The sequence below is a fragment of the Camelus ferus genome, chromosome 2, assembly GCF_009834535.1.
Source record: "Camelus ferus isolate YT-003-E chromosome 2, BCGSAC_Cfer_1.0, whole genome shotgun sequence".
In the NCBI taxonomy this organism is placed as follows: domain Eukaryota; kingdom Metazoa; phylum Chordata; class Mammalia; order Artiodactyla; family Camelidae; genus Camelus; species Camelus ferus.
This window is the reverse complement of record NC_045697.1, coordinates 16,227,070-16,230,493: the sequence shown is the minus strand read 5'-3', so window position 1 is coordinate 16,230,493 and position 3,424 is coordinate 16,227,070.

Sequence of the window (3,424 nt, the reverse complement as noted above, 5' to 3'; positions counted from 1 at the left end):
GGCTCATAAATGAAATAGGAAGTTTTTTCAAATTTTCAGCAATCAGATATAGTTTAAAACTGGTTTCAAGGAACTCAACATAAAATTATTTGGTAAGAATAATCATTTTGTAATTACTTCCTAGATAATATTTTCTACTTAACTGATGTTTATGAGATTATTTTTAAGCTTCTTCATAAAGTATCAATTTTTATAATACATGATTTTCTAGAAAAGTGTCTATTTCATTGATACTTTCAAAAATACATAGAATTTTAAGTTGTCTTTCGTGTCTTCCATATTCAAGGCTGAATTCCTTTTATTCCTAACGTAGCATAGGTACATTATCTTTCTGTCTTCATTATCTTTGCCAAAATATTCTCAATGTCAGTACCTCACAGTGTCCAATATACTTTGTAATAGCCTGGGCAGTTTTTTAATATGAACTTCTCTGAACTCAACCACAGAACTACTGAATTACCATTTTTGATATGAGAAGATAAAATGAATATTGAATTTGATCTTTTGTCCTCCATTTTAAGTTTCTTTTATTAGTATCCCTTTTTGCTGCCATGGTCTACTTTTTCGTTGTTTTTAATGCTGATTTAGAACTTGGAAATCTTGTTTTCATCATATATTTCCGTCCAGGTTAACCTTAAACTATTTGGAAAAAAATATTGGACTTTCCTTTTACAAAATTACAAATGTGAAATAACACATATCTTATTTGGAATTCTTCTGTATTGGAGATTTGTCTTCCCTCTCTAGTTATTTATTTATTTATTCAGAAGTGTATTAATACCCTTGTAGTCACAGATACTTATTTTGTAGTCCAATAGTACTTTATTTTCTTTGCTCACGTTGTTCCAGTTTGGGCCATTGGGAGTTCTTTCAATGTCTCTTGTGTCCTTTGACATGGTCCCATCATACTAGGGTTTTTAAAAGTTGATTTTTCTTAGCATTTCTTTACTTCTGGCAGTACAAAAAACTTTGGGCCCATCTTTTATATTTCCTGCCCCAGTCCCCGAATCAGCTATTTCTTCAAGGAACTCTACATTCTTTTATTGAAGAATGGTACTTAGGAACTCAGATCTGGGTACCAGATGTATTTGCTGATACTTCTTCTGTGGAACATTGTTGCTTCTAAGGTGTCTCAGCTGACAGAGCAAGGAAATATATATGTGTAGACTAACCTGTGTGTGTACACATATCTATAAATGTCTCTATATGCTATTATCTGTATACATATTAAGCTAAACATGAGTTCATAGTGATGTCCTTAACTCTAATTCATTAAAACATGCCTATCTGTAAATTCTCACATCCCACCTAGCTCTCACCATCAACCATCCTTTTATTTAATTGTTCAGTTCCTGTATACATGTATAGAAGTATGATCATTTTTAACAAACAGGCCTATAGGAAACCATTATCAACTAAATTACAGTAATTATGTACTGCTTTTGACTTGTGTTTTACAGATTCCACTAATTCCAGAAGATGCTTAGATCAGCACATCTTTGCTCATCTCCTTTAGTGAGGATGTTTCCTAAATTTTAATACAGCTAGATTGTTTTGTCATATTCTGCATTCCATCCTGGGATTTTCCCAACCACCTAAATGATTTTTGATTTGCGTACACTATGTAGGTTACCCACCTTTAAGCAAGTGGGCCATTACTCCCCACATTCTGACTGTGGGCTGTACACAGCAACTTCCTTTCAAAGAATACAGCATAGAGTGAGGGAAAGAAAAAAGTCTTCACAGTGGAGAAACCAACAACTACTATCTTAGCCAGGTGACCAAAGTTCACATCAACAGTGGTAAGTCCTGTTGACAGCATGTGCCTTTGATATGACGTGATGAAAATGCACTCTACCTCTGTGGTCTTCCTCCCCAAACCCCACAACCCTAATTTAGTCATGAGAGAAACATCAGACAAATCCCTTTGAAGGGCTTTCTACAGAATATCTGACCAGTACTGCTCAACACTGTCAAGGTTTTCCAAAATAAGGAAAATCACAGAAACTATCCTAGTCAAGGGGATCCTAAGGAGACATAAATGTCATACAGTACCAGGATGGGATTCTGAAACAAACAAAAAAAGGACACTCGGTAATTCCCAAGGAAATCTGAATAAAATGTGGGACTTAAATGATAATACACGATGTACTGGTTCATGAATTTAACAAGTGTACCATTAAATGTAATAAATGTCAGATGCTAATAATGGAAGAAGCCATGCAGATTCTATGGAAATCTTCTGTACTAACCTCACAAATTTTCTATAAGTGCAAATTGTTCTAAAATAAAGAGGTTATTTTTTAAATAGCATATCTCTAATTACTATTCCTCAGTAATTGAAACAAATTTATTTTTTTTCCAATTTAACATATAGAAATTTTGCCTGTCACTTTTCTGCCCATCTTCCTTTTTTTTAAATTGAAGTATAATTGATTTACAATGCATTAATTTATGGTGTACAGCATAGTGATTCATATATACATACATATAGTCCTTTTCATATCCTTTTTCATTATAGGCCATGACAGAGTATTGAATATTTCCCAGTGCTATACAGGAGAACCTTGAGGTTTATCTATTTTGTGTATAGTAGTTAGTATGCTAATCCCAAACTCCTAATTTATCCCTCGTCCTCCCTTTCCCCTTTAGTAACCATAAGTTTATTTTCTACATTTGTGAGTCTGTCTCTGTTTTGGTAATAAGTTCATTTGTGTCCATTTATTTAAGATTTCACATATAAGTGTTATCGTATGATATTATCTTCTCCTTTTTTCTTGTAATCTAGTGTTTTAGATTATGATTATTCTTTGACAGTTTATAGTATCTAAATTGCCTCTTTCAAGAATGTATTTTCATATTTGCAATTTAAAACCCATATTAAAGTAGCTGTTTGGGAAACCTTTATTGGTTTATTGCTCACTGCTATTTAGCTAATACTGGGTCTTAAGGAAGTTGGTTCATATGTCAGTAGGAGCACTTCTGCAGGAGGTGTTCATTTTTTAAGTCCTTTACATATTTTCCAATAATTTTTTTCTCCAACAACCACAACAAACTCTTCTACTAAGTATTTCTTTTATCATTTTAGTGAAAATTCAGAGTGAGATAAAATAGGATATGGATACATTTATTTCACCATCTTTATTCAAGAATTCTGAACCAAACACTAAAGAACCAACAGGAGACAGGCAGACACATTGGGAGGTAAGAACATGTGAAGTCCGGGAAGCAATCAGACCAAAATACTGTAAGGTGCTGAGAAGGAAAACATTAAGTCCTCAATGAAGGCTATTAATCACAGGAAGCACTGTATTGTAATCCAGGCTTTTCAAGACTTACCCTGACAGTAACTTAGAAGGTAAATTGGAGGAAATTGAAACAAGAGGAGAAGATTCTAAGTAGAAAATCATTGTAGTATTTCAAG